The sequence below is a fragment of the Anabrus simplex genome, chromosome 5 (assembly GCF_040414725.1).
Source record: "Anabrus simplex isolate iqAnaSimp1 chromosome 5, ASM4041472v1, whole genome shotgun sequence".
Taxonomy (NCBI): Eukaryota; Metazoa; Arthropoda; class Insecta; order Orthoptera; family Tettigoniidae; genus Anabrus; species Anabrus simplex.
In genome coordinates, this window is record NC_090269.1 from 310,177,490 (window position 1) to 310,196,707 (window position 19,218).

Sequence of the window (19,218 nt, forward strand, 5' to 3'; positions counted from 1 at the left end):
CGGCAGACTTGCTCGGTTTCTTTTTTTCCTTTTTAAAGCTGCACTAAATGTTTTGCAATCCTAGACCCATTAGTCTGTTTACGTATTAAAACAATGCAGGTCATCAGATATCAGTGTGTTCATGACAATGATGCCTTGGTTTGATGCAAATAGGAAAGTTGAGGAAACAACCTCAATGAATTGTTTAGAATTCAATTTTTGTGTGGATTTATTGTTAGGAAATATCATACATTAGATTTTGTTTGATGAAAATAAAGTACTTCGAAATGTATCATTAGTTTTTGAAAATAGATATATCATACATCTCCAGGATTATTAACGGTACAAGTGTGGTTGGTACCACACAAGGAGGTGTATATTATGCCCAGTGATTTGTACGGTTCAATTTCACCTTGCATACTTAAGGTATGAAGCTATATACGTTATTGAAGGAGAGGGCTAATTTTAACCACTCTACCGTTGTGGATAAAGCTGCTAGATTTTGAGATCTCGGAGTGTCCAATGTCTCAGCCTATGTAATGTGGACCAAAATAATTATTGTTACTGTATGTATATGTTTTAAACAATTTGGAATTAACACTGTAAAACTGAATTTTTTCACCACGTGTTTCAATGTAAAAGACGCCTATCTTGGGTAGTAAAGGCGTGAACAGTTCACGAGGAAGGACATAGACATGATTTAAGTTGAATAATTTAGAAACGAGATTTCGGATTCTGGGGAGGCTCATGGCCCTGGGGTTCACCCTTCCCACACCAAAAATAAGTTGCGGATTAATTTCTGGGGGAAAGAGCTCGATAGCTGCAGTCGCTTAAGTGCGGCCAGTATCCAGTATTCGGGAGATAGTAGGTTCGAATCCCACTGTCAGCAACCCTGAAAATGGTTTTCCGTGGTTTCCCATTTTCACACCAGGCAAATGCTGGGGCTGTACCTTAATCAAGGCCACGGCCGATTCCTTCCCGCTCCTAGCCCTTTCCTGTCCCATCGTCGCCATAAGACCTATCTGTGTCGGTGCGACGTAAAGCAAAAAAATTCTGGGCGCAAAAGTGGCAAGGCATCAAGCTAACCATTGCATCTTTCTCAGTAACGAGGTTAAAGATTGTTGAAAGCTTTACCTCCTACCCGTTCAAATGGTATTTGAAGGTCAACCCCATTTCGATAGATTTAACTGTAAGTAACGGAAAACCTGAAGGACAAAGTGCTGCCTCCTCGGCGTTTCAGAAACAATGAAAGTAGTTAACGAGACGTAACACCAGGAAAATATATCTCTCTGTCAAGTCTTCAGCTCGAGTGATGGTTGAACTCTTAGATAGCACCACTAAAGTTCATACTGTTATAGGGAAACCTCAAAACCGATGGTGGCACCATAGTGAGGCGTAAAAAGCATGAATAGGAGCGTGATAGTTTGCCATTGTTTTCCTCACTGGACCAGAAGGTATTATTGCAGCATAATCGGCCGTACAAGTGCACCTTTCATTACATACAGATGCACTTGTCGTTCTACGAATGGCATTACATAGTACCACTCATACATACTCAGCTTCCTCACAAAACAAAGTCACCTCTGTACAGGAAATGAAGGCCCTTGAAGGAGTGGAAGGTAAAGGCTTCCACCATTGTGAACCGCGGCACGAGATGGGGTAGAGTGGTTAGCTTTACGCCCTGCCGCCTTTGCCCCCAGGAATTAACCTGGTACTCATTTTTGATGTAGGCTGTGTGAACCTCAGGGCCATATGCACCTCCGGAAGTGGAAATATCGTTTCTTAACTTTTACGACTTCCTGACGGGGATTCGAACCCACGTCCTTCCGGGTGAAGCCGAGCACGCCTTTACTGCCTCGGCCAGGCAGTCCCTCTGCTACCACAGTGTCCCATCCCTAAATGCAACTGAGACTTCGGGGGAAGCTAGATTTTGGCCTGTGCCAAGAGGCAGATGAAAAAATACAGCATCCTCCAAGCCTTGTATGAATAAATGCAAGCAATGTTAGGCACAGCCAGGGACTTAATGGTCACCAGTCCATTCTTCGAAGTTAGGTGTCCATGGGGGACGACACCATATCGTTTTTGAGTCTCCTTGTCCTGTAAAAACACTGAAAATGACAGGTTAGTGAATCATTACTTTCAAGTTACGTTTCCATACTAACCACAAGAATTAAATTTATATTTTATTATTGTATTAGAAAGTTCTTAGCATTTTTAATTTTTGTATTAATGCTGTCCTTCAAGATCATGTTTGAATGGCTCATGGAGAGGATGGTATACACTTTGCTGTTAGTGTTAATTCTGTACGTCACATTAGGCCAAGCCTCTTACTGCCAGACGGCAGCTCACATAAAACATGTAAATAGGAGATAGCAGCTACTGTGCTCTCCGCGTTAATTGTCTCTCTTATGCGCACTGTTTATGTTACAGTAATTTCGTAAAGCAGGACTTCGTGCTTTTATTTCAAGGATATCATTCCTTCAGTCATTTCCCCTCTGAAATGGCCTAAAGGCTTGTCTACTCGTCTTTCATGAGGCAGCTCGTTTAATGTTCTTGGTTTACAGACATGAATTTTATTAATTCTCTGTACTGACCTGACAGAAACAGGATAGTGGGTTCGATCTGGCACAATTCGGAGGCATTCGAATGCCTTTAACCTTTCTGACGTTTCTTTATCGTAAATGATATCGAGGGGATAGAAATGATACCTTGCTGATAAACGAAAAATACGTTCTTTCCTTTTTATTATTATGAATAAGCGTTCAATTTGAATGCCATTTCAATATAAACAAGTAATGAGAAAGTAGTAAAAAAATCTCAAGATCTGAATAATTTGAATTTCCCTACATAAAAATTTGACTGAAGTGGATACGGTGTGAAAAATCTTATTTCATCATCTCATATATTTCTTTGGTTTAACACATTCCAATAATGAAACGAAATTGAAACACTTACGGTGCCATGGGGTCACTAACGGCACCGCCTGAAATTTGAGTCTGTAATGAAATGGCGTATGGCTTTTAGTGCCGGGAGTGTCCGAGGACATGTTCGGCTCGCCAGGTGCAGGTCTTTCGATTTGACACCCGTAGGTGACCTGCGCGTCTTGATGAGGATGAAATGATGATGAAGACGACACATACACCTAGCCCCAGTGCCAGTGAAATTAACCAATGATGGTTCAAATTCACGACCCTGCCGGGACTCGAACCCGGGATCCCTGTGACCAAATGCCAGCACGCTAACCATTTAGCTTTGGAGCCGGACATTTGAGTCTGTGCACAGATGACTCAACAATGCGACTTCTTCATGCATGTATTGATCTTGAACTGCTACAAAGGTACAGACAATGTCAAAAGTAGAATGGCAAGCAGAGGAAGGGGTAGGGTTTCTTTTTTAAACTAAGTTTGGCCTTCGGTCTTATCGACCATACAGCCAGCTACAATTTTGTATTTTTCTTATTATTAATTAAATTGATGAATTCCACATTTAATACGTACACAAACAACCAGCCCTCGAGCCAGGGAAATTAAGTAGACGAAGTTATAATCCCCGACCCGGCTGGGAATCAAACCCGGGGCACCCCGAACCGAAGTCCACTACGCTGATCATTCAGCCAAGGAGCCAGGATAAGGGTTATACAATTTCACTGGTATCCAAACCCCACAACACTGCTGGAGGGATGAGAAGTAAGATACACATTTACGAATTTTAGAAATCGCAAATTTCAATTCTTCTTTCATTCATATGATGTCCTTTCCCCTTTAGTTAGGCGGATAAAAATCTCTATTTCAAAATATCTTCTTTTTGGCCTATTTCCTTATGTATTGGTGCAGGTACTTCATGTGGATTTTCTCTATTTTTATGGCCGCATGCCCTTCCTGACATCAAAACCTCTTTTTTGTGGGAGGGAGGGTGTATTGGTACGTGTTTCATTTTATTTTATGTCCTTTAGGTCGCACCGACACATGTAGGTCTTACGGCGAGGATGGACGGGAAGGGTTTGGAGTGAGAAGGAAGAGACCTTTATTAAGGTCAGCCCCAGCATTTTCCTGATGTGAAACTGGGAAACCACGGAAAACCATCTTCAGGGCTGTCAATAGTGGGGTTCGAACCCACTGTCTCCCGAGTATTGGATACTGGCCGTACTTAAGCGACTGCAGCTATCGAGCTCGGTATTTCGTGTTTCTGTAGTAGCTGATAGTGTAATGTTTTGCCTGCTTATGAAGGGAAGGGTGTTAAGACGATCATAATTACCCAGTCCCTGAGTCAGAGGAATTATCCAGGCACGATTAACTTCCCCGAATACGCGTCAAATCTGGAACCCACTGAACCGAAGGCCTGGAGTCCACAGAGGTGGAAACTGATTTATAAATAAAATGCTGGAGTCTACTGTAAGTTCATTGGCACAAGTTATTTAATTATTAAAACTAATTAGTAACGTATACATTAGAGAACTTTTTAAAAGGTGACGGTTAGGAAACGAAATATATGTTATCGTAGATCTTCTCGAGTACTCTATATTGATGATATGTTGCAAAATAATTTCAGCCAAAGAATCATATACATGATCAATAAATTGTAATATTTATTGGACAAAACCCATTTAGCTCCAGAGAGTTTATATTAACACTTGATAAAATATTTACGATTAATTACAAGACTTTCTAAATATCTGAATATTTCATAAATTATAACGAATATATATTGAACATACAATACGCTGTTTAATTACAGTTTTCAGTTGATGAGCTATAACATTTTAAATTTTACAATATTTTAGATAAATAAATATGTATCTCTCCCCGTAACTCCAATAATTCCCTGTCATTGGTTTCCGATACATTATAGACATAATTTCGATTCGTAAGCCTGCCTTCAAATCTAAAGCAATTAAGGAGAATTCAAATCAAATAACATAATTTATTAATTACAACGATAAAAATATAATGCACGACTCCTTGCCTGAAAGATCAGCGTAGTATTTCTCGCTTAGAAGGCCCTGAGTTCGATTCCTGGCCGGGCCAACGACAACCATGTCTGCTTAATTCCTGATGCTTATGGACTGGGTGTTTATGTTCGTCCTAATAAACCTCTTCATTTAAATACAACATAGTAAACTACCAACCATAACAAAAATACTTAATATTGGATATAACTCTCCGCATAGGGTTGGCATTAAGAAGATCATACAGCCGTAAAACTGGGATTATTTGGCGTCATTTCCAAACCTATATCACAAAGAAAGAGACCAGGATGAGGAACAACGATATCAATCATAACATCGGTAAGAAGAACAATAATTCTGTTTGTAAACCTTCATCTTTAGTTTATAGTCTTGAATCTTAAAATTAACCACAGTTCCAGAATGTTGTCGTTAGAAGGGGATCGTTGACTTACCAGTAATTAGAAACACAGTGCTCTAGCGTTTAAGCACACCTTAAAAATAATGGCAATCGGTTTTTCCAAGATTCGATTCCATATCAAGTGTAAGTGAGCGCACAAATCTTTATTTCTATTTAACGTCACTGCACATATTTTTCTGTTTAGCGATGGTCTTGGTAACCCTGAAAAATCACACATATATTGCTACCTATTGAACAAAGATCGTCTGGATCGAATTTACCTGAACTTTGGAATAATGCTAAGACCTCGTCAACTTTGTATAAAAATAATTGAATGTTACTTTTTGATTTTTGCTCAAGAAACATGACGCATATACTTACAATTCATAAGAGAAAATAAGGAAAGCGGCTACATTTTTTAAAGAGATTTTGGGTTCAAGTCCCACGTTCGACAGCCCTAAAGATGTATTTCCAAGTAAAATACCGGATCTGTCCTTTAATTAAGATCAAGGTCACGCTCTTCTGAGACCGAACACTTTGCTACCCCAGAATCGCTGAAAATCGGAGTAAGTGCCATGCTAAACACATTAACAAAAGAAAAATTATCTGACCTCTCAATAATACATATTCCAGTTGGGTTTTGAATTCAAATTACTGTATTATCCTAATACCAAAATAATGAAAAAGGCTTACATCCTTAATGCTTGAAAAAATCGCCGGGCTGAGTGGCTCAGACGGTTGAAGCGGCGCTGACCTGACCCCAACGTGGCTCAGTCCGGCGGAATTTGAAGGTGTTCAAATACGTCAGCTTCGTGTCGATAGATTTACTGACACGTAAAATAACACGTGCGGGGCTAAATTCCGATGCATCGGTGTCTCCGAGAACCGTGAAAGTAGACAGTGGAACATAAAGTCAATAACATTATTATTATTATTATTGTTACGGAGATATCCGTGGTAGTTATGCGTGAAAGAAGGTGCGGGCGTGAACGGGTCTCAAACTACGGAATCAAAGTTAATGTAAAATTTAACAAGGTTATATTTTCTTTTCAAACACAAAGAAATAACAAGCATGGCAGGTACAAAGTAGCAAATCAAAAGGGTAGTTACAATATTTACAGAATTTGGGCTTCGCGCCCTGACTTTACACTGCTTGGGCAATCAGCTCAGTTTTACCCCAAACACAAGTTTCAACAGAGGGGCAGAAAACCCCATTCATGCCTAGGAGCCCTTGCTCCAAATTGCACTGAAAAGCCTCCACGAGGCGTACAACACTCAATTTTCAAAAGAGCCACTCGCTCTCAAATTTAAGCCTCTCCCAGGCCACACCAAACTCCACCTTCAAGTTGTCCTCAACGGACATAACCACAGGGGTAAAATACCCAATCTACTGAGGTCTATTAAATGAAAAGCAGGTTAATTAAATGACCTCTAAAATAACAATTTGAGAGGAGGCGAACTTGCACTCCTAATACACTTTGATTAAGACCTACTTGGAACTAGGCCGTTAATACAAGGGCTAATCCCATACTAAAGAGGTGACTTAAGAAGAGAATAATTTGTTTTACGTTATCGAAGAATAGGTTGAGAAAAATAAGTTCACCTCAAAACAATATGAGTGGGAGCTCGAGAGGGTTAGCACTCTCTATCCCAGAATGTAGCTTTAAAAGAGAATAAATGAAAAGAGTAGTTACATTTAGGAAAAGGTTACATGGTGGAACGCTTAGAATCCGCCCCGAGAGTTAAACTGCTGAGCAAGCAAAGAAAGAAGTTATTAATCGGCCATTACCTTGTTGTTGACCGCTGCCGAGGAAAGAGGCGCTTCCCGCCTCCTGCTATGTACTTAATACACTGAAAGATGGAACAGAAGTGGCCCGGAGACCCTAAAATCAGCAGTTTATATCCTCTCGCAGAAGTTTCTAGGCGTTAGGGGAATGAAAACACCCTCCCGCACATTCTTTATTGGCTAGGGTACAGAAACATATCCAAGTAGGGGGAAGATACATCGGATTGGTCGAGAAAAAACTCAAAGAAATTTGGGATTGGATAAATCTAAAACAAGGGGAAAAAGAGGGGTATACAGCCAACTTAAACAATAACAGAAGGAAATTTAGCAAAGAACAAACATTTGAAATAAAAATTTCTCCAACAAAATAGTTCTTTGACTGCGCACTAGGTTGCACTATTGTTGATCTTCAGTAGTGTCCTCTAGAAGAGAAAGTTCACACTTCTTACTTCAAGCGAAACAAAAACACATCAAAAATGACACAGTTCAAAAACTCAAAGTTTTCCATGTGGTGACATCTTCAGAGAAAGTAGAGAATTAATAGCGTAGATAAAGTTCAGACTTCCTCCAACAGAGGAGTTTCAACTGGCGCACATTTTGAATTAGCGGTGTGGAGGTGTACCGCCCGGTACAATTATTATTATTATTATTATTATTATTATTATTATTATTATTATTATTATTATTATTATTATTATTAACAGTTCTTAGTTGTACTCGTTCTTTTCCATTTTGGTTTTCGGCACTTGAAGAGGAGATGACCCTAGTTTTATGGCCGAATGCTCTTCCTGACGCCACCCCATGTGGAGGGATGTACTTACAATTGGATGTTCCTGTGGTAATTTGCAATATGATATGTTGTATGTGAATGGAGAGAAATGCATTAAGACAAATACGAAATCTCCAAGCCATGCGAATTAACCATACATAGTATCGCCCAGACTTGAATCGAACCTGCGGCCTTTTAAACCAAAGGCTAGTACGCTGAACATACAACCGAGGAGCCAGACTTATTCATTAAAAGAATGAGCTTGAAGATTTAGTTCCTGTAGGATCTGGTAGAGTACATTCCTGCATCTGATGTCCTTATTTACTGAATCTTAAAACAAAACTTATAATGAGCCTATAGGTGAAAGCAGGTCCGTATGCTGTCAGGTGGAGTCGGAATTTCATACTTCCAGAGCAAACGTCGGATATACCAATTATTATTCTCGGAGGGAGCTCTGGTGTTTGAAATTCATATTTTGTTTTAAAAAACTTGGTCTAAACGTTGGGGAAGTGACTCTGTCAGAAATAGTGGAAGTCTGAGCGAGAACTTACCGATGTATTACTCCAGAGACGGTCGATGCAAGAAGGACTCTAATTGCTGCGGTAATCGCTCCCTATTTACTTTCTATTGCTTTTTCCTGTTGCCTCCCACTGGGCATTGCTCAGCAGTTAGAGCCTTTCTCCACTTCTCCAAACTCTACCAGTCTTACTTACCTCTGTGGCTTGCCCTTATTACTGCATGGGCATTTCATCAATATGATATATTTCAACAGTAGGATGTCAAGAATTCATCTCACGGGAAAACTTCGAGTTGTGGGAGTGACGGATACCTGAGTAGGACCTCCGAATTTAAATTATTTTGAAGGTGAGAAGTCTCGTCGACTGCATAAGTGGCAAAAAAGGAAACTGAATACATCTCACATGCCTAACAGCTACAAACACATTTCCGAAGTACGCCTCGTTTCCAACTCTAATGTGTTCTAACTTACGTTTGAAAACAATAGATCAAAGCGAATTCAGTCATGTGGTAATATTGTAAACATGTCGATTTCCAGAATACAATCAGTTTGGCGTATTGGAACCATTTAAATCTTGCCTGCATGTGCACGTAGGTCAAAAGCACTATTCTTTCTGGCTCCATGCTGCATAAATAGGGGTAATCCGAAAATCTGAGCCATAAAATTATCGATTGAAAATGTGTGATGCGAAGGTACCTAGCAACATGCAGGCTGTGATGTGAAGTATTAATGGATGGCCATGGCTAAGAGACATGTTATCAAAGAGGAGTTTTAGAGTGAATATGGTCGATGTGATGTTGCAGGCTGTGATGTGAAGTAATAATGGATGGCCATGGCTAAGAGACATATTATCAAAGAGGGGCGTTAATGTACAGATGGTCGGTGTTATCTTGCTGGCTGCAATGTGAAATATTGTTGAACAGTCATAACTGAGAGACATACCCTACTGTAGAAAGCACTTCCTTCGAAGGGGCTTCATCTCATCATACCCTAGCTAAATGATTATTTCATTCGCAGTAGTTTCATAGCCTCTGTTAAAAAAAAAATGTTCATGAAATATGCAACTTATACAAACTGATAGAGTATATAATTAGAGTGTAAGACAATTAAAATGCTCACAGATTTATGAAATTGAAGTGAAATACATTGATGGACTTAAGCAGAATCACTTAATTTTTACAATATTGTATTTATTTTCCAGCATGAACAAATGTAGAATTCTATTTCCATTTGTCATGGCAACTCTCCTCAGGCTTCATGAATCGCCCCCCTCCCATTCCGGAGAGAAATCACGTTGTCTCAGGAAGAGTATATGGCCCCTAGCCATAACCACAATGAGCCTAAGTGGATCAGTGACCCCAGATATATCTAAGGTAAGCCCAATATTTTTTTTATCTCCGTCATAAATAACAGGCTATTACCCATTCCTCTAGAGAGACGAATAGAACCGTTATACGCAATGCGATTGGAAATACAGTTTATGAAGTGTTTATGGGCCCTGTTATTTTCCGAAAGCCATTTCTCCAACATAAACTTTCATCATCTTGTATCAAAATTCTTGAATAATAATAAATGCTCTTTAGTGAGATGTCTTATCTTCCAATTTATCCTTGATAGCGTAGAAGATGGTGGCCCGGAAATATTCCATAATGCGTTAAAATACCTGACGATCTTATTTATAATAGAAAGTGACGTTAAAACACGGCAATTCGGGCTCAAACAAGAATAATCTTCTTTTATTGTCACCATGATTATAACATTAAGATTTCAGTTTACGACAGGAATCTCAAATATTAGTCTAATGTTGTTCCTTGAATCATTCATAACCTAAAATTAAGATGAAAAATTTCATTCAATGGTGCCTTTTCAAGCAAAATAACCTTGTGCCAGTGGATTAATGATAATATTAATAATTATAATAATCGTATGGCGTAAAGTGGAAGTTGCGGGCCTTCTCATGTTTTACCATCTAGGCGCTCTTCGTATCATTTTCAACATTCCGGTTATCTTGCAATGAAAGGGAAATTCTGCCGAACGGATACTATGGCCGAGTGAATTTAATTTTTCCGATGATGCTGATGTTTTTGACATGTCATCAATGTCAAAGTCGTTCACCACCTATTTGATCGACTACCACAGCCAGGATCGAACACGCATACTTGGGATTATATTGACGCTGCGTGAAATTAACCTCGTGTCCCACAATACTCCTCTTATCCGTTATTCCCCTTAAGACTGGTCAGGTTCCCCAGCACAAATGGATATGCAGTCCATCAGAACAATTTCGTTGTATTCATTTTTCTATAAGAATGTGTAAAGGAAAATGAACCTTGCCACCCTGTACTGCAGGAATGTATGTTTGCATGACGTATTTACGCACTACTTTAAATACTCGAGACTAAACTGAGATCGAACCTGACAATTTGAGTTTAGATGACCAGCTCTCCACCATCTGAGCTACTCAGAAGCTGATAAGTTGCATAATGAAATGTTTACATTTACATAAGTTGATATAAGACACAATGAATTGTAACTGAAGTGGAAGAGAAAATTAAGTTAAAATGGGATATCCCGTAAATTGATACAACTTTTTTTACCAATCATGGCAAATATAAATAAAACTAAAAATGTATAACAATACATTCTGAACTACATCCAAAATTGATTCTCATGGGTCTTTTTAAAATTTATTTAATCGTATGGGGATTTAGGACTATATATACAAGGCAAAATTAAACTTTAAAGTCCATCCTTCTCAGACATTCAGTTAAACCGGGTGTGAGAGCGAACAAATCGTCAGGAGTGCCAGGGTACGAATGAAGAGGACAGCTTTGGACCAGGTGCTCAATCGTCTATTCTTCCAGGTAACAATCACAAATTGGTGAACTGATCCAACCCCACTTGTACCTCAAATAATTGAAACAACCATGCCCAGTCCTTAACCTGTTGATATGGCACCAGAGGTTCTTCAGTAGGTCAAAAACGTTTGGCTTCTTTGTGCGATCAAGATGGTAGACACTTGTTCCCAAAGTTATTGTTGACCACTCATGCTTCCAGCTGTCATTTAGGTCAAATCCATCTGCAATGAGTTGCCCTGCAGTGACACTTGCTGGTCTTCTTGACTGCAGTCGCAGCAGTGACGGATGACAGAATTCTTGGTGCAGTGGCAAAGAGGGCGATGCAAAGATTTTCTTAGCTTCCCTTAGTAGAGCTGGCTTCCGCCTTAAGTGAGGTGAAGGGATGTGACTCAGCACAGGTAACCGGTGACATAGAGTTGATTTGATGGTACCAGTAATGCAACGCATTGTATCGTTCAATTTTGTGCCTACCTTCTTCACATGTACACTTTCCAACAACACAGGAGCACACTACTCAGTAGCCGAGTAGACAAGGCTGATGCCAGTTAAACGTAGACAATCATCAGAGGCTCGCCAGGAGGTACCACAGAGCTTTTGCAGTATGTTGTTTCTTGCAGCAAGTTTATGGGAAATGTAGTGATGTGCTCTTTGAAGTTCAGGGTTCTATCTGAAGTTAGTGCAAGATATTTTGGGAAAGGATTAAACCTCAGCTTTCATCCATTGAGCCGAACTGTTGGTTTGCAGTTTGTCGCACAATTCACCAGATGGAAGCAAGAGACTTCAGTTTTTGTTTTGCTAGGGTTCAGTCTCCAGGTCTTAAAGAAAGTTGACATCTTCGTGAGGTCCTCCTTAAGAATTTGTTCACCGTCTCCAAAATTATTACCCTGTGATACCAGTGCGATGTCATCAGCATATATGAATTTAGTTGATTTTGTGGTTGGTAAATCATGAATGTACAAATTGAATAGCAATAGTGCTAAATTATATCACTGTGGTAGACCGTTATTTAGTTTTCGTTTATGGCTTTAGTGTTGCCTAGAAATACTTCGAATTGTCTTTCACTAAGCATGCTGGATATGAGATTCACGATTTCTTGAATTTTAAAAAGTGAACTTGTTTGTTAAGAGAGAAATATCGTAACGATGATGGACTAGGAAGGGATAGTTACGTCTGCTGAACTACATTGGCAATTATGGATTCTGTTTTGAAAATGAAACCAATAATTCTTTTTTAAATTACTGCCTGGTAGATCACTTGCCGGCCCCGTGGTGTAGGGGTAGCGTGCCTACCTCTTACCCGGAGGTCCAGGGTTCGATTACCGGCCAGGTCCGGGATTTTTACCTGGATCTGCCGGCTGGTTCAAAGTCCACTCATTATGCGTGATTACAATTGAGGATATATCTGACGGTGAGAGGGTGGCTTCGGTCTAGAAGCCAAGAAAAACGTCCGAGAGGATTCGTAGTGCTGATCACTCAATACCTCATAATCTCCGGGCCTTCGGCGATGTTGCGCCACTGGGTTTGGTTTGGTTTGGTTTGGTTTGGTTTGGTTTGGTTTGGTTTGGTTTGGTTTGGTTTGGTTTGGTTTGGTTTGGTTTGGTTTTCTTTGAGTTTTACGGCTCATCAATTTATTCTGATGCAAATCTGAGGTCAATTAGGAAAAATAACACCAGCCTGGAAAATAATACTTTTTCCCACCGGTAATAGGTTTAAAGGCTTCGGTGTGCTGAGTTCAAATTTGGTTTTCATTTTTCCATATCACGAAAAGATTTTTAAGTGACTTCATCATTTACTTTTATATCATGATTTTGATTACATTTCGCTAAATGTTGACATCCTTTAAGTATCTGCAAGAAAATAGTTCAGTAGGCGACCATAAATGACTTTCCAGCAAAATAAACATGTTTCTGAGGTCTGAGATGTTATAGGTGCTGGTATATAATTTTAACACAATGAATTCAGTGCCGGAGTCCGATTTTCTTACAGTAAAGCATTCAATTCAATATAACACTGAAGTTGTATTTTATTTTCACCTAGGGATGCTAGGGGTGTCTTATCCCCTTAACCATATGGTGTTTTTCGAGATATTATTATAGTATTATGTACTCCACCAATTGTTATGACTGGCAATATTTTTGTAAGTGATTAATGTTTTTCATATTTCCGTAAATTTGCATAATATAAGAATTTTAGGATATCTTTATTGTCATCTTGTAAATTTTGCATGGTAAATCATTTCTGGTTCACTCACGAATTCTGACACTATTATTAGCGTTGTTCGTGTATTTTGATGGCTGGTAAAAAATCTAAATATAATAAAATAAATTCATGTTTCCTTAAATTTACATTAAATCACGAACACCGATATATATAAAATATCCAATTGCCTAAAATATGTACATGTTACGGAAAAACGGTTGGTGTTTTAGAAATCAGCACATCGTTTTCCATATGAATCACCTATTTTCACCAAAACCGAGAAAATATTGCAGGCTAGTATAATTTGATAAGTGATATCTTTCTTGAAGGAAACCGCTATCACAGGCCGACGTACTTTCACCATGCATGGCAAACTGCAGACTATCAGTATGTCGTCTACCGTCTTCATATCATCAAACTTATGTCATTGCAATGCACACGTAACCATGGTACCGTACTTGTTATCGAGCAAGGTATTACGTAACTTTTCGCAATAAAGAAATGTATGTATGTGTCGTCTTCATCATCATTTCATCCTCATCACGACGCGCAGGTCGCGTCAAATCAAAAGACCTGCACCTGGCGAGCCAAACGTGGCTTTGGACTCTTCCGGCACTAAAACCCACACGCCATTTCATTTAATTTATTTTCAATTACGTGTTGTGACAGATCCCTCTGAGAATGTTTGTGAGAAATGTCATGAAATTCCTCCCATCGGTTTAGACATGACGTTTCGGAAGACACATTTCTTTTTCATATGAAAAGACTGAGGGAAAAAATGAAAGTAGAGTTCTTTTAAGATAGAAGAAGACCAGACAGTCTCCATCCAAAGGTACAAAACCCTGGTTGGTTCATTTGTATTGTAGCTCCTGCAAGTTGTACATGAAGGGATTAATAAATATTGAGAAAAATGAAACTGCTAAGAATGTCCACATTATATAGCTTATATTACAGTTTGTAAGAGTGGGCTACTTTCCATATACAAATCTGCTTTTTAAACACATTATGTCTAAAGGTACTTTATAACATTCGTATGTATCACGCACTTTCCTTGTCCATCATTCCAATACAGAAACAAACAGAACAATATTTAAATGTATTCTCGCACCAAGTTACTGTTGAATAATGCAAATATATGCAAAGTCTTCTTGTAATCTTCCTTATCCCATGGTCTCAGTAAAGAGGAATAAAACTTAAATAATACATGGCGTAAGAGAAATATAAGGAGCATTTTGGAGCGAATAGCATAAACCACTTAAAACTCAATACACTTTGTACATTTCATTCAAAGACAGAAAATATTGGTTTCCTACGAAACAGAATTCCACATATCCCGAAAGATGAAATTATTTTTTGTTAGTGGTGGGGTACGATGCAATAGGGCATCTGTATACTTAAAACACACGGCTGATTTTTGTGACCGCGAGTTTGAGAGAACGGCTGAACCGATTGATATCGTAAAACATTCTGACGAAAGCTCTTGGCCTGAAGATTTGCAGAGTGACTTTATAAGCATAAATATTTCTTACCATTAAATTATTAAAGAAAAATATAACATACTGATTGGCCAGTACTTCGAGGCCACCGTGAGAGCACCGAGTACTTTGTGGATGGGAATAGCCGCTGTTTTGCTTCCCAGCGGTTGAGCAGTGTATATTAAATTCAAAATTACTCTAAATTTAAACGAGAGTTCGGTGTCTGGATTAAAATTAAATTCAAGAAGCAGTTGGTGTTATTCGATTAGCACGGCTCAGTATGGGAGGAAGCTCCATTAGCAAATATTAATTAATGTGTGCCAATCGTCTTCTAAAGTATATCATACGTAAAGACATTCCATTCATTCTGGTGGGAAAATTGTTGTTCTTGGGAGAGATTTCATAAAGCTTTTGCCTGTTTCAAACCTTCTTCAAAACATTCCGCTTACATAAAATATATGCAGGCGAAAACTCAAAAAAATGAAATTCGCTGAGTTTTGCGAGGAATCGGTATCGGTGACTTCCTCTTTGTGGGGGATCAAATGTTGTTGAACTACCAGCCAGAATTTTAGCACATGACGAAATTTATTGCAAAACGTTCACTTCTGCGAAAGATGTCATCATTTTCTTGAAAGTTGCCATTGTTAATTAATATGGTCATTGGACTTACACCTGGTAGTTCGAAACACCAAACTAGCGTCAAGAGATTAATACTGAAGACGGAAGATAGCTACTTCAAATTCTTACATAATTTTTGAATTCCTTTGAATGAATGGTTTGCTAAAATTTGGAGGCATAGTTATGAAACTTAGAAATCGGAACGTTTCCCAACGGCTTCTAAACGGAACCAGATTAAGGACTAATTCTAAGAAGTATGTACAAAAATAGTTTATATTTGGAGATAATAAGTTGAGATGAAGCTGGACGGAGTCTGGTGTGGATTAATTCAGAAGTCGAAATCTTAGAGTCACTGAGTGTAAATTATGTAGTTTATTGATCAATAAACTTCAAGGGATGTGACGGTCTCTATTCCCCTCGGTCAGTGTTCAGGCATTCTCATAATAAGAGGAGACATGTGTCCTAAACTCAAGGAAAATAGGAATCTTAAGCAAGAGTTCATTGCCTTTAGAAGTTTCATTGTTTGTTCTACAGTTGCATGCTTAGTACATCAGAGTAATGAATTGTTGAAAAAATGAGTGTTTGAATAAGTTTTATTTTCTTACCATATGAAATAATAGATTTTTAAATATTATGGGATGAAGAAATGCATATACCTCTTTGAAGACACTTGTTATATGATAATTCCAGTTTAATGCGTCATCCATAACGAACTTATGGAAATGCACTTTGTAATGCTTCACCACAGGGCATCGTAGTGTGATTTGTAGGGTATTTAAAAGGCTGTGCTGTCCTATAATAATTGCTTGCGTTTTCTTCGAGTTATTTAATCGATAGTTCTCTTTTGAATAGGAGCTAATTGAATGGAGGATGATCTGTTTGGTGAAGAAGAAAAGGAAGAAACGACATAGCAGTGTGACGTATGTGATGTGACTCTGTGCATCGAACGCTTCAAGCCATGCCACATTCGCAACAATTTTATTATTAAGGGTGTACAGCTTGTCACCATACCCACAACTATCAGAGGAGAAAAATATTTCGTAACTTGACCATATATTCATAATATGAACCATTGAAAATGTCCACGAAGAATATCGGATTTACTGCATTTGTAACACACTACTATCACTGTCGCCAATTCTCTTTTTACTCCCGCGGGTTCGTGAGATATTTAAATGTCCTGAAGACAGATGAAAATGGGTTAAGGATCTCAATGGTGCCGAACTAGAGGATGCCATGGAACTGGTAAAAACGGAGGCCCTGGGAGACACTTCATTATCAGAGTCTCACAGAGTGAACCTTGAAAAGTAATCATGAGAATGTATATGTAACTTTAAATTCGCTAATTTACACATGTTCCCATGCCTTGTGCGGTTCGAACCAAAAACTATGAAGGCTGATGTGAGGATTTAAATTATGGCCTCCCAAACTATTGATTGAAATTGCGTAAATGCCTGGGAAATTAGTCATTTGATTACTAACTTTGCCAGTTAAAATAAATCATATCTATCTATCTATCTATCTATCTATCTATCTATCCAAGGGCTCAGTTCAAATGTGTATGTAATGTAATAAACGATATTTCGTTAATTAGAGTAATTTCCAATATTTACTCAGGTAAAACCTACTCGCGCATCTGAAAGGGTACGTCGACCACTGCGAAGATGAAACTCATCTTCGTGTTAATTGTGATCTTCCCTATTGCGATCTATGCAGCAGGGATGCGAACGATGAAGACGACTGACTGCTATATAATGAACGCTCCAGGAATGAAATATTTTGGAGTGCTGTATTTGGAACAAGGCTTCCAACTATATGTCTGGCGAAATTTGATAGAAATTTTATAATGTGATTTTGCGGTGACACAAATCCATTAAAAAGTGAACCAATCTCAAGTTTGAGAGTTTGTAATACAAACCGAGGCCAATTTAGAAATGTATTCTTATGTAACTTTGGACTGAAAGAGGACCGACTCCAACAGCTGCAGTAGCTTAAGTGTTGGGGCTATACAGTAATTAAGGCCACAACCACTCCCTTCCCACGCCTAGCCCTTTGCTGCCCCATCGTCGACATAAAACCTACTGTGTCGGCGTGACGTAGAACAACTTGTAGAAAAGGTCTGAGGGAGAGGGGTGTGTTCAGAAAACATTAAACGTTATAAATAAATTCTCCTATAATTATTTACATTTCTAAATTGGCCTCAGGTTGTAAGTAAAATTCACACGTAAAAATTTTAAGATGCATTTTCCTATTTTTCCGTGAGTGGCCAGAATTACCCCTGATGTCATACAATCTATGGAAGGTCCCTTTACCGGACGACTGCTACCCAGCGATATGACCTGCAGATACTGAAGTTTCACACTGTCACTGTGACGACATCTTCATCTGTATTCTTGACCGGGATGCTGTAAGAAGTGCCATTTATGAAACTGTACAAATTTGTCAACAGTTCTCAATGCGTAAAAACAGTTTTCCATTTCAAACCCTCAACTGCTAACGTGAGGACCCTGGGACCGCTCAACCCTGAATCATCCTCCCTTTGTTTATATCAGTGGCCTTGAAAATCTCCGTCTAGTTTTCAAACATCCCGTTTTCTCTGCGTTCCCGTTGTGATAAAAGCTGCCGCTGTTTTCTGGAGGGGACTCTTGTAACAGCGCGGTTTTTGGGGATCTCATATCCGTAGTTGTGTATCTAAGTGCGATTCTTTATATGCCCCATTTGTGAAGTACAGAATTCGCATTGCACTGACATATGAATGATAATCCTGGATCGTCAAAACTTAGACTGATGGATCCATACATTATCAAAGGGTAGGAAGGGTCCACCTATTCAATACTATTAGTTTGTATATTGTCTTATAAAACTGGGACTAGTTTCGACCCCATATATATTGGGTTATCTTCAGCCACACTCCATAAGCAACATATATAACCAATAATGATATAAACACTGATATGACACAATTAAACTATTGATGAAGTCTGAAATAACATATCTACACTTTAAACTAAATAACACATCAAAAATACGGACCACAATGAAATTCATAACTTATGATTAGGATCCATACATTATAAACAAAGCGACTCTTATATTACAAAATATATCGGAAGATGAGGTCGATTTATAAGGTGAAAGAAAGTATTGCACAGCTGTTTCTGTTGCGTGTGATTAACATTCTTCGTACTTTTTAATTTGCTCCGTTATGTAAACACTATATTTAGGATGCAGTTATGAAAATGTGTGCCGGGATGAGTGGCTCAGACGGTTGAGGCGTTGGCTTTCTGACCCCAACTTGGCAGGTTCGATCCTGGCTCAGTCCGGTGGCATTTGAAAGTGATTGGATACGTCAGCCTCGTGTCGGTAGATTTACTGGAACGTAAAAGAACTCCTGCGGGACAAAATTCTGGCAGCTCTGCGACTCCTAAAACCGTCAAAAGAAGTTAGTGGCATGTACAGCACATATGCCTTTCCTTTTGTACTGTGAAAATTGCAACTTTAAAAGTTATACATTTTGGTGCATTAATATTGCAATTTGCTGCTTATATTTCATGTATTTAAATTCAATAATACGTGTTTTATCATTATACATAGTTAATACACCACAATTAATTCTTTGTCATTTTCTAACCTACATTTCCAATAGCGGTCCGTGGTACCTCACGTCAGTATCTAC